The sequence below is a fragment of the Eumetopias jubatus genome, unplaced genomic scaffold, assembly GCF_037043125.1.
Source record: "Eumetopias jubatus isolate StellerSeaLion01/CBP00866 unplaced genomic scaffold, mEumJub1_p1.0 scaffold_4, whole genome shotgun sequence".
Lineage (NCBI taxonomy): Eukaryota > Metazoa > Chordata > Mammalia > Carnivora > Otariidae > Eumetopias > Eumetopias jubatus.
In genome coordinates, this window is record NW_028274810.1 from 168,701,341 (window position 1) to 168,714,674 (window position 13,334).

Genomic DNA, 13,334 nt, shown 5'->3' on the forward strand with positions numbered 1-13,334 from the left:
GGGAAAAGCCTCCGTTCTCACAGGCTTCCTCTCTACTCTAGAAGGGAGCGTGCAGCAGTTCGGCTTAAGAGCATTTTCTCAGTTAGCATGGCATGGTAGAAGTTCCAAGGATCTTCGGAGTTAGACTTCCACCACTGGGCGTAGCCTTGAGCAGATTATATACCTCTGATGCCACAGTCTCAAAATGGCATTAAAATATTTACCTTATAAGACACGGTCAAGACCAAAAGAAAGAGCACAGTGATATGCTTCCTGCGGAATAGATGATTCCTCACCCAGAATAGATGCCCAATACAAATTCATCCTCTTCTTTCTTCTCTTGGACTGCGTACAGTTCAGGGTCTGACTCCACGTGCTGAGGCGGCAATTGAGCACAGAAACAAAAGCTGCCAAGACAATGAAGAAAGACAGCAATCTCCTAACGGCCATGTTCAAGGCCTGTTTCAGAACTGTGTGTGTGCCTTCCCTCCTGATCACTTTATCACTTGGGTATGGAGCGAGAGGAATTTGATTCTGCCACACCATTTGCTGGACACTTTTAGAGGGACACAGGAGGCAGGACCCTCAATGGGCAGTGAGCTGGAGAGGACAGAGATTTGTTCTTTGTCCTTGGATCTCCTCCCTGAGGACATGCGGGGACCTCGAGCTGAGGGGGGTGTGCCAGCTTAGCCCCTAAATAGAGCATTCCTTAGGTCTTTTAATTTTTAAAAGTCCCCTAGTCTCTAAAATTTTGTAAATATTTATATGTGTTAGTACATTTTTTAATCTTTTAATTTCTGGTTTGTAGTGTTTTGTGGAATATTTATTTTCTCTGCATTCTTTGTCTTCGTTTTTGCCATACAGACTCATCTACCTACTTCTTTGCTTCTTTATTGTCTGCTTATTTCAATTTCATGTATCTCATGGGCAGTTTTTCTTATAATTTTTATTACATATATAAGATAATATCAGAGAAATCACATATTCCAAACAAGCAAAATGAATAATTTTAAAAAATCATACTCCTACTCACCCAAAGATAATCACACACGACACCTATGTATACATTTCCAGACTATTTTCCTGGCAAAATATTCTAAATTTCCTCTTAGCTTGTCTACTTTTATCCTTTTTAACTATGTATATTTTTATTTTGTCATTTTTCTAATTCTCTGGCTTAGCTTTCTCACCTTTGACCTCTTGCTTTCATTGTCTACACCATTATTTTAGTTTTTCTTAACCTGACATGTGGTTAGCTTTCCAAAAGCTTTCTCGTACTATTTATGTTCATTCCAGCTTTTAAGTAGAGTCCTTGTTATTATTTTAAGTAAGTTTTTCATTTACTTTGCTTATCTTTATCTAGGTGGTTTTATTTTCATTTTTTTTTCATTCTGCATCTATGAATGACCCACAGAAAGATTCCCCACACAGGAATTATTGAGGACTCACACTGCAACAACCCCTCAAGCTCCTCATAATACAGATCATATTCCCCTTCAATGCTGAATCACTATAAATCATTAAAATTTGTTTGAAGCAAGTAAGGAAACCCAGGGTAAAAATAATTTTACCCAGGCAGGCAGCATGGTTGGACCACTGGAACAGTATGACTTCCATTCACATCTCTCCAATCCCACAGATTGGGACTGATATGACCTAACATATATATAATATATATGGCATATACAATCACAGACATTTGAAAAGAATTGGTTACTTCACAACACGATGCAGAGGAGAGAAGGAAGCTCCATTAAGGGAGGACTCTAAGGGTAAAGCCTCCCTGATTTGAACAAGGGCCCTGATGATATTGAACTTCCCAATAATACTCCATGAACAGAGCCATTATGACTGGCTCCTCAACCAAGATTTTGGAATCCTACATCCACCTGTCTCCAAACTACTACCAACAATATGACCCATCATTTATTTAAGCAGAGTTCCCAGAGAACCCTCTTAGTATCTGAGTCTCCCTAACTCTACCCCTTTATTAAAAAAAAAAAAAAGATAGGGGCGCCTGGCTGGCTCAGTCATTAAGCATCTGCCTTCAGCTCAGGTCATGATCCTGGGGTTCTGGGATCGAGCCCCACATCAGGCTCCCTGCTTATGGCCTGATAGAAAAAATAACAAGGAGGCTTTACAGGGGAGTCCCCTCAGCAAAACATTGGCGGGGGTTAGTTAGGTCTTAGCCCCTTTACTTTATCAGAGAATTTGCAGAAAAGTGACCCACAAATAAGCTTTGGATTGAAAAAAAGAAGCAAAACCAATTTTAACCAGGAAAACACTGCACTCTCATTCTCTAGCTCTGCCCCAATGGTTAAATGACATGTGTCATGGTTACAGTTAAAGGAGAAACTGTTGAAGAATTGTTCACTATTTCAGGAGATCGTTTTTTCCTACTTTTTTCTTTGTGAGCCTTTGCCTTTGAAGCTTCCTGCTGGGACACATTTATGTTATACAGGAGAGGATCAGGCCAATGACTTCTAAAGCCGGGATGAAAATACCCAGCATTTTATGGAGTTTCTGAGCATTGATTCCCTTAATGACCCGAAAATCAGCCTTGTGTAGAAGAGATCACATGCAAAACACAACAACGCTTTTCAAAGCACCAGACAGGACTTAAGTGTGATGTGCTCACTAACTTGGAAATTGCTGAAAAGGTTTGCTTTGAAGTACGTAGCTAAGCACGGCCCATGGATGCCAAATGCCATCCCCTCACAGCTGACAGAACTGGTGCTAAAGGGGGAACCCTTGGCCCATGAGACCCTCTGCTTTGGACAGCCTAACACAGTCCTAAACAGAGAATTCATCTCCTGCTGCCCAGGCAGGAGGAGCTTCATTGGACCAAATGTAAAGCCGTTTCCATGGGAAAAGGCATCTGATGTGGTAGTCCAATCAGACCACTCAGCCAGGGATCTCTAGTTTCTACTTCCATGCCTACATGACTCCCAGCCTAGGCGATCAGGACCTGGAGCTGCGCATCATCATTCATCTCTCAGAGTGTGAGTCTTCTCACTTACCTGCGCTTTCAGGGGTGATGAAGCTCCACCCAGTTGCTCATGTAAAGGTGAGTGCTTTTTTTACTGCAGTTACAATCATATCAAGAAGAAAAGTAGAAGGGGAGACTATATAAAACAGAAATTGCCTATTCAGTGCCAAGGCTTTGCCTTTTATTTTAGTCCATTTCACATAAATTCACTCGAAGATACAACAAACAGAATTAGAGAGCTAAGTTTGTACACTGTCGGTAGAGGGACAGAACATACTGAAAACAAAAATAAATAAATACAATGCAAAATATTTTTTAAATGCCAAAAACTTATCAGAACGTTAACCCTTATCCTAGACATTGAATTAAATTAAACTCATTTAAAACAAACTCTTACCAAGTCCAATCAGCCCATTCCTCATGACCTGTAAACTATGGTCAACCATGACCTCCCTGGCATCAGCACAGCAGTATGACCACTGACACAGAGCCTATGAGGACATGACAGAACTTACTGAAATGACAGGGAATTCCATATGTGGTATCCCAACGACCTGAAAAAAAGTAGTGGAATTCTGTGGTCCTCATGATATCCAGTATTCAATTAAAGAATCTGATTTGGTGTCATCATATCCATGTTTTCTTAAACATTTGAAATGCTCTGCTAAGTATTTTTACATTTGATAGTTGAACATGGAACCCCAAACCAACGCAGCCTTTTAAAAACTGATCTCATGTGTCTCTGAAAACCAATTCAAAAACTGCTGAGAGTTTGCTTCTATTTGGAACATTCGGAACCACAGAACAAGATATGTGGTTACTTCTTTAAGTTTATCTAGAATGCCCTTCTTCTTTTGTGACATTAACAATTACCATAATACCACACATTTGCTTGCCACTTTACAATTCACAAAGTAGTTTTACATACATCCTAACTTCCACGAGGCTGTAAGTTCCAACAAGGCAGGACCAAGTTGTCCTGTTTGGGCCTGTGTCCCTCATGCCTAGTGCAGTTAAACACTAACTTTATTTTGATATAATGAGTAATTTCATTCAAGTAGGCATACCAGCTATAAATATCCTTATTCTAGAGATGCAAGGAGTTAAATGAAATGTACACAGAAGTAAAATAAGTGGTCAAGCTGGTATCAGGGCCAGGCCTTCTGGTCCCAGACCCATTTCCTGTGCCATTGACAACACTATGTCATCAGGCACAATATATTTTTTCAGTAGTAGTTAATCCACAAACTGTTAGGTTTTTTTATGGTGTCACTGGATCCATGTGAAAAGAGCATGGGGTATATAGCTTTCCCATTTTGTTGATGTGAAAATTGAGACTCAATAGGGTCCCAATCACCCCACTAGTAAATAGCAGAGGTGGAACTGCAGCTGAGATCTTCTAAATCTATGCCCAGGGCCCTTCTCTCTGCAATGTCTCACTACTCTTCCTAACCCTCCAAGAGGCAGCTGTCTCATTTCTGCATTTAACAGCACTGCCTCTAGCTTCCAAGGGCTTATCTTCCTGTGACAGGCTCAGACATGGGCACCGCTGACTGTATGATAAACCCGATCTTGATAAACACAGAAATGGGACACAAAGAAGGCAGAGAGTTCTGTCAGGCCAACAAGAAACTAAGGCATGTAGGGACACACAAAGTACAACCCTGATTCTGACTCCAATTTACTTTTTAACCATGAATGAAACACTACTTTTGATTTCTTAGCCTATAAAAAAGGGGAAAAATATACAGGAGGGTGAATTTTATTTAATCCAGCCTTTTTTTTTTTTTTGGTTCACAAAATTCAGTGAACACTAAAAATAAAATTCAGGGGCACCTGGGTGGCTCAGTCATTAAGCGTCTGCCTTTGTCTCAGGTCATGCCCAGGGTCCTGCGATCGAGCCCCGCATCGGGCTCCTTGCTCAACCTGGAGGCCTGCTTCTTCCTCTCCCCCAGCTTATGATCCCTCTCTAGCTGTCTCTCTCTGTCAAATAAATAAAGTCTTTAAAAAATAAAATGAAAATAAAATTAACATCACTTTTTTTTCTTGGAAGAGAGTTAGTGAAAAAGAATGAGAGAGAAATTGGTTCACTTTAATAGATGATTATTTTTAATTGGAGAAAAGATGCCATGTTCTAGGGAAAACTGAAATGCTTCTTAGCAGCTACCAATATAAGCTACTGCTGTGACATGTATATTTTGAAAAGTATATAATAGGAGATGAATGTAGCGGCTATTTTTAAAAACATGGTTTTTTAGGGGGTTATGGTGCCACTTCCTAAAAAGAAGGAGCACGGGAGTTTGAAACTGACCACTTTGTCACTAAATTACTTTGACAGTTTCAATGGACTGAATTTGTAAATGACATGAAACAGCTACTACAGGAACAAAATTGTCTGATTCCTGTTACTTTGCGGTTGCTCTGTCTTTCAGTGACAAAGGCATTTTTAAGAAGTCACTGAGAATCATGTATGAACACATTAAGTTGTTTTCCACCATGAAAAACAGATCAAAAGGACTCCCTGAAGCCATGTCTGTCCTTTATTTCTGCTCGTATAATTACTAATCTACTTGGTGGAATACTGGTATTTTACTTTTTTCTAGGTTCATGATTATATTACTTTTTTTATCCTCCTGTCTAAAATGCCAGCAGTAGGCCAGAAGAGCTCAGTGACTTTGGTCAAAATGAAAATTTTAAATTAAGAGTGACATACAGATCTCATGGCACGGCAGAAACAAAAAAAGGACCAGGAGCTGGCTCATTTATTTATGAGCTACAGCAAGTTGCAAACCTGGGCTGCGGTATCTGTGATTAAAGAAATAAAAGAAAAAGTGACCTTTGGGGGAAATCCTTAAAATTAAAAAAAAATAAGTTTCTCACTCTGATGCTATTGAATTGTAGTCTATTTTATCAGAATGATATTGTTGTATCAATATTCACCATTGTCATGTGTGCTCACTAACCATCAGGCCCTCCTAATACAGAAAAAGAGAGCAGTGGGGGAAAGTTGTACCAACAGCTACATTCATGGTATTGCACACAGGAATGGTCATGGGCCTTTGCAAATGCCACCCAAGCAATGCTTGACCCACAAGTAAGCTGTCCTTTTGCTCAAAACATCTGCATGTGAATCCCTTGAGTGCTTGTTAAACACACAAATTCCTGAGTTCCTCTCCACCCTGAAGGAATCATAATCTCTGCAGGTGGAGTCCAGAAATCTATACTTAACACTCTTCAGGCAATTCTTATTCACAGGAAAATCTAAGAGCCAGTGGACTCAAAAGGGACCCAGTTATTCATATTGTATCTAGTCCTTTAAAGAAAAACAAGGGGCTTGCATCTGACTCTGACCCCAGGGACTAAGTGTTGATGTACATCTTAAGCTCCATAGGAAAGTATTCATTTTCCATTTCAGACAGAAAGCATTATGAGGTGGGGGCAGGGTGGCAAACCATCAGTACAATTGGAGGACTTAAAAGCAGAGTCCCTGTGCTCCTCAAGCCAGTTGAAGTCATTACTGCTAATCACTGCGAGAAGAAGCACATGCACCAAAGAGCACATGAAATGCCTGCAGGTGTGTAGGAGTCTCTCAATTGAGACATGCTTCATGTAGAAATGGATAATTAGAGAGTGCATGTTCAATTAAATTTGAGGATCTATGATGTACTAAGAAATATACAGAGTGCTAAAAGGCTGGGTACAGAAACATTTGTTATTGTTAAGTATGAACAAAAGAACTCTTTTGAAGTCTGAAGTCTAGAGTGCATTCTTAATGCTACTTCAATGGAGGTGGCATCTTGGATTTGGTAGCTATTGTTTAATCTAGCTTTTTTTTTAATAAAAATAACTTAGTTACAAATAACATAGGCTCTTAACATGGATTTAATGGTGGTGGGAGAGGTGGGATTATTGCTCATCAAATGAATTGATGTATTTCCTAAATTCCATTTTGAGCAACAATCCCAAAGGTACCAACTCTGGAATGCTCTGACATTGTATTGTATTTGTTTCTGATGGGGGGGGACAACTCTATTTTGTCTTCTCATTTAAATCATTGTATATAGAAGCAGTGCACAATATTGAGTGATAAAAACTCTTAGGCAATTAAGATTTGCTCAACTAATCAAAAAATAAGTATCAGGGGCGCCTGTGTGGCTCAGTTGTTAAGCGTCTGCCTTCGGCTCAGATCAGGATCCCAGGGTCCTGGGAATCGAGCCCCACATCAGGCTCCCTACTTGGTGGGAAGCCTGCTTCTCCCTCTCCCGTTCCCCCTGCTTATGTTCCCTCTCTTGCTGTGTGTCTCTCTCTCTGTCAAATAAATAAAATCTTTTTAAAAAAATAAGTATCAAACTTTCAGGTCCTAATCATTTTTCTTGAACTTGCAACAAAGAATACCTGAGTAACAGATAGCCCATATACTTCATATCTTAATTTCACATCTGCAAGGAAGGAATCCAGCCTATTGCTACAACTTGTATGAATATTCTTTAATGTCTTCCCAGGAGAGTACATAAAGAGACATTCTAGCTATGACATGACTTTTATAACACTCCCAGTAGTTTTAGGATGAACTATAGAATATACAAAAGCAAGAAAAATAATTCATTCAATGATTTTTTTACATGACTACTATCTTTCTAGATGGTGTTTTCTACATTGACATACTTCAGTGGACAGCAAAGAGAGACAAAAATTGTGCCTCCATGCTACTTGGAAAAAAACAATAAATATAATTTAAAAAGTAAATTATGCAGTGTATAAGATTGTGATTAGTGCTGTGGGAAAAAATAGAGCAGAGTAACAGGGTTTGGGAGTGAGAGGGTGGGGAGGCAGGTTACAGTGTAAATAGGATTATCAGGATAGTCCCAAATAAGAAGGTGAAGATTTGAGCACAGACTTGAAGAAGGTGAGGTCATTACAAAACAGATATTTATGGGAAAGAGTGCTCCACACAGCAGGAAAGTCTAGTTGGTACAGGGAACACAAAGAGGCCAATGCAGAAGTGGCAGGAGCTAAGGTGGAATGGTAGGATACTAGATCAAAGAGTCATAGCGAAGGAGTGGCAACCGTGTAGATCCTTACAGTCCACTTCAAAGACTTGGTTTATCCTTTGAGAAAGATGGGAAGCCAATGAAGAGGGTTTTTTGTTTTTGAGAGAGAGGGAGAACACACATGCATCTGCTCACACACCACACATACACACACATGCGAGAATGAGCAGGAAGAGAGCAGAGGGAGAGAGAGAATCCCAACCAGACTCCCCACCCAGGGGAAGCCTCACGCAGGGCTTAAACTCACAACCCTGAGTTCATGACCTGAGCTGAATTCAAGAGTCAGTCGCTTAACCAACTGAGCCACCCAGGTGCCCTGCCACTGAAGAGGTTTGAACAGAAATGATAGAACTATATATATAGCTAGTCCTATGACCCTAAAGCAGTGCAGCCTAGAATTTAGGGACATGAGCTTTAGAGTCAAATAGACTTGAGTTTGGATTGTTGCTCCACCTCTTACCAGATGCCTAACTCTTGTTCAATTTTCTCATCTACAGAAAGGAGTAATCTCTGCTTCAGAGGGTGGTTGTAAATATTTACTGAGGTAATATTTAAACTGCCTATTTCAGAGATTATGTTTTTCAAGGTGGTACCAAAAGGCTTTTCTGTCCTTTCTTCTTGTAAAAATTTACAGTCACATAACATAACTAAGAGAAATCTCTTCCATAATATAAAGATCAAAAGTAGATGGAGGAAAAAAAAGTAGATGGAGATATCGTAAATAACTAAGAGAGAGGAAGCAACTATAAAGGGAGATTGTTCCCATTTTCATGCTAGCCCACACCACTCTGTTGTACCCCTGCCCATGTCCACTCCTAGATATTAAGAAATATTCATGCAAAACCCCCTGACCATTCTTACTACAACCATCACTGTGGTTAACAGTGGATTTCCCCTATATTTTTTATTTTTTTATTATGTTATGTTAATCACCATAATTACATCATTAGTTTTTGATGTAGTGTTCCATGATTCATTGTCTGCATATAACACCCAGTGCTCCATGCAGAACGTGCCCTCTTTAATACCCATCACCAGGCTAACCCATCCCCCCCCTCCCCTCTAGAACCTTCAGTTTGTTTCTCAGAGTCCATAGTCTCTGATGGTTTATCTATATTTATTTTTTAATTGACAATTATTTATAGCCCCAAATATAACTGAACTCTAGCTTTCACTTTTCTTTTGGGGCAATCTGCCAAATATACCACCCTCATCTTCATTTTCCAAAACCCAGCCTTGAACATACATCACTTGGTTAAACATCTTAAAGGATTTTTTTTTTTTTTGCCCATGGAAGAAACCTGCACTTCTTAAAGAGGCCCACTGGTGTCCCTCCAGGGATATGTCCTTAATGAGAGTTTTGTGCCAGCCAAACTATTTGTTCTTCGAACACACTTGTTCCTATGCCTAAATCTGTATTAGTCCTTCTGTCCAGAATTCCATCACTGACCATTTCCACTTATCAAGGCCCTACTATTCCTTCAAGAACCAAGTCACATTTTATATCCTCAACCAACACTTTCTCACTGAACCAGCCCTCCGTAGTCGTTCCATCTTCAGAACTATAGAGCACTCTTATCTGTGTCATTCATTTATACTCAGTACCAGCTACCTTCTACTTTTACTTATCTTCGTATGCAATTCTCCTCACTCCCCGGTTTCACTATAAATCCCTGACAGGTTTAAAAAATCTGGGAATGTCCACAATGTCCAGAACTACTCCTGTAGTGACCAGTTTTGCAAAGAGCCCAAGAAATCAAGCAGAGTTCAAAAACACAGAAGATTCAAAAGCCTCAGAGCAGAGCAATCATGGCGCACCTGGGTGGCTCAGTTGGTTAAATATCTGCCTTCGGCTCAGGTCATGGTCTCAAGGTCCTGGGATCAAGCCCCACACTGGGCTCCCTGCTCAGCGAGGAGGCTCCTTCTCACTCTGCCCCTTCCCCTGCTTGTGCTCTCTATTGCTCTCTCTCATGTGCTCTCTCTCCCAAATAAATAGAAAAAAATCTTAAAAAAAAAAAGAGAGGGGTGCCTGGGTGGCTCAGTCGTTAGGCGTCTGCCTTCGGCTCAGGTCATGATCCCAGAGTCCTGGGATCAAGCCCCGCATCGGGCTCCCTGCTCGGCCAGGAGCCTGCTTCTCCCTTTCCCACTCTGCCTGCATGTGTTCCCTCTCTAGCTGTCTCTCTCTCTCTCTCTAATAAATAAATAAAATCTTTAAAAAAAGAGAGAGAAATCAAAAAAATTAACTATTCACAAAGTAGTGCCATTAAGAAGTTTAGAACACTTGTCATTATTTAGCTTCGAGAAGAGAAAGCTGGGAGAGACCTAAAAGTCTCTTTCGAGTGTGAAAGGGTAATTAGGTTTATGGCTATTCTCAGTGTTAACTAAGAAAAAGACAGTCTGAAGCAATGTGATTTGAAGACTTAGCAAGATATTAAGAACTTTCTATAAGAATTCTGAGAAACTGAAATGTATATTATCGAGGTAATACATTTTTCTTGAATTTCTTATGTTTTTAAAAATAATGATTCAGCTTCAGATGTGATACGTAAGGAGCTTGGAAGTTGTCACCCCTGTCCTTACTACAAGAAAAAGCTAAGCAAACTGAAAATCAACAATTTTTTTTGACCCACCAAAGAACTGAGGTCACAGGGTAAAGGACCACCTTAAAATCTGGAGGGACAGGTAAATCCAGAACACCACAGCCCAGATCTGTTTACCTGAAGCAAAAGCTGCTGGAACTATAAACTGGTAGGAAAACTTACATAGTAATTTTGACAAACTGAGGAGAGGAGAGGGTAGACTAACATAAAAATGAGAAACTCCTGAGGAGCAGCAGTCTTGTCCCCCATGAAGTTTTGTGGGGTTTACCTCCAGAATGCCACCAGGTTCTCAGTTAGAAGTTGATAAAGATAACCTGTGGCTCTGGAAGGGGGAGGGAAAGTGTAATCACTGAAATACTCACAGAAGGTTCTCCATGACCAAGGGCTACTCTCAGGGAAAGACTTTATTAGAGCTTTATTCCACCTAAGGAAAAAGACTTTCTCCTACCCCAGCCCCCTCCAGCCTTCTCATCTTACCTAAGAGAGTAGGGGAAGGCTACGAAACACTTGTGAAGGTCACAGACTCACTAAAGACTAACATTTAATCATAAGATTATAGAATGCTTTTCCTCCCTCACACCTTACCACCACACCAACAGGGCTCCCATATAATAACAGTGGATTACAGCTGAAAGAGATTCAAGATGCAGATTTTTCTCTGAGGAGGAGCACCTAGGGAAGCCCAGAGTTAATGAGGACTTAAAAATAAGAGGACTAGAAGAATGTGAAGCCTCTGCCATCTACAGCTACAACAAAAATTAAATATAGCCCAGCTCCTAACTAGACTAACATACAGCCTTACCCCACAGGTCTATCTACCTCAGTTCCTATTACAAAATCAAATGCTATAAATTACAAACACTGTAAATGAAGAATGACTTTGATGGGTTCATTGGTAAAATAAATACAGAGGAGGAAAGAATAAAGGAGATTCTTTAAGAAAATAGTGAAAATAGCTCACTGGAAGCACTATTCACAATAGCCAAAAGGTGGAAACAACCCCAATGTCTATCAGCAGAAAAATGGGTAAATAAGATGTGATCTATACTTACAATGAAATATTATGTAGCCACAAAAAGGAGTGGAGTACTGACACTTGCTATAACTGAAATGAATCTCAAAAGTACACTAAGTGAAAGAAGCCAGACACAAAAGGTCACACATTTTGATTCCACTTGTATGAAATACAGAGAATAGATAAGTCCAAACAGAATGTAAAGTAGTAGTTACCAACAGCTTATAGCAGAGGGAAGTATGGAGTAACTGCTTACTGAACAAGTAGTTTTCTTTTGAGGTAACAAAAATATTTTGGAACTAGCTGTAGATGGTGGTTGCACAATACTGTGAATGTACTAAATGCCCCTGAATTGTGCACTTTAAAATGGTTAATTTTATGTTTGTGAATTTCACCTAAATAAAAATAAGCTACATCACTAGAATTCCCAAAGTAAAATACAAAGAGAAAAACAAAATGAAAAAGGAAAGTACAGAACATCTAAGAACTGTGAAATAATTTCAAAAGGTATTTTATATATATATATATATAATTGGAAAATAATTGGAATACCAGAAGGAGAAGAGAGAGAGAACATAACAGAACATTTAAAACAATAATGGCTAAGAATTTTCCAAAATTAATGACAGACACCAAACAACAGATACAGAAAACTCATATAACACCAAGCAAGTTAAATGCTGAAAACATACCCTCGATATATCTTATTCAAACTGCATCCAACCAAAGACAAAGATAAAATCTTAAAAGAAGCCAAAGGTTAGGAAACAACAAATACCTTATTTATAGAGGAACAAGGATAAGAATTACAGCAGAAACCATGGAAGCAAAAAGAGAATGAAATGAAATATTTAAAGTGTTTTTTTAATAAGTCACCAACCTAGAATTCTATAACCAGCAAAAGTATCCACCAACAGTGAAGGAGAAATAAAGACTTTCTCAGATAAGAAAAACCTAAAGGACCTCATCAGCGGCAGAACTGACCTATAAGAAATGTTAAAAGAATTTCTTAAGGAAAAGAAAACTTGGATCTATTTCTCAAGGTCAGAAACTTGGATCAATGTAAAGAAAGGAAAGGCACTGGGGAAAGATAAATGAGGTTAAAATAAAATCTTTAATTTTCTTATTCTTATTTTTCTAAAATACAACTGTTTAAAGTGATAATGGTAACAATGTGTTGGGTGATTAAACCATATGGATAAGTGAAATGAATGATAGCATTGTCATAGGGATAGGAAGGAAAAATTGAGACTAGTCTTTTATAAGGTACCTGTACTACATGTGAAATGGTAAAGTATTACTTGGACTTAGATCAATTAAAAACAATAATTAAAATTATAGACAATTATTTGCCTAAAGTTGCTGAAATATAATTCAATACAAGAAGGGAAAGACAGAAGTAAACTATATAATCCAGGAAAGAGAAGGCTTATGTGTACATATGTGTGTGATTAGGGGCTGAGGAGCAGGGAAGGGTGCCATGGTGGAGAATACAAAAATATTTGAAGATGTCTTGTCAAAGAAGAATCAGGCACAGGGATGCTTGGGTGGCTCAGTCGGTTAAGCATCCAATTCTTGGTTTCAACTCAGGTCATGATCTCAGGGTCCCATGTCGGGCTCCTCATTCAGTGAGGAGTCTGCTTCCCCCTTCCCTTTACGACCCCCCCTCATGTTCATGCACTTTTTCTCTCGAATAAATA

The 13,334-nt window shown here is 39.3% G+C and overlaps 1 pseudogene; it reads left to right on the forward strand.

The window, feature by feature from the left end:
- Window positions 1–2,920: 2,920 nt before the first annotated feature.
- Window positions 2,921–13,334, forward strand: part of LOC114213797 (uncharacterized) — a 160,153-nt pseudogene continuing 149,739 nt past the window's right edge.